Genomic DNA, 266 nt, shown 5'->3' on the forward strand with positions numbered 1-266 from the left:
CACGCTGCTGCCAGCCACCTCACCCCCCAGCAGCAGCAGCATGCTGCTGCAGCAGCAGAAATATATTTAATATAGCTGCAGTGTTTATAACAGCAACTCGAGCAGCAGCAGCACGAGCAGCAACAGCAGCAGCAGCAGCAGCAGCAGCTGCAGCAGCAACGCATTCCACCGCCTCCCGCTGGAGCGCAGCTTACATTGCTGCTGCTGAGATATTTCTTAGAATGGCACAGAGCAGCGCCTCCCCTCGGCCCCCACATTTGGCTCCC

The sequence above is a fragment of the Eimeria mitis genome, genomic scaffold (genome assembly GCF_000499745.2).
Source record: "Eimeria mitis Houghton genomic scaffold, Emh_scaff711, whole genome shotgun sequence".
Lineage (NCBI taxonomy): Eukaryota > Apicomplexa > Conoidasida > Eucoccidiorida > Eimeriidae > Eimeria > Eimeria mitis.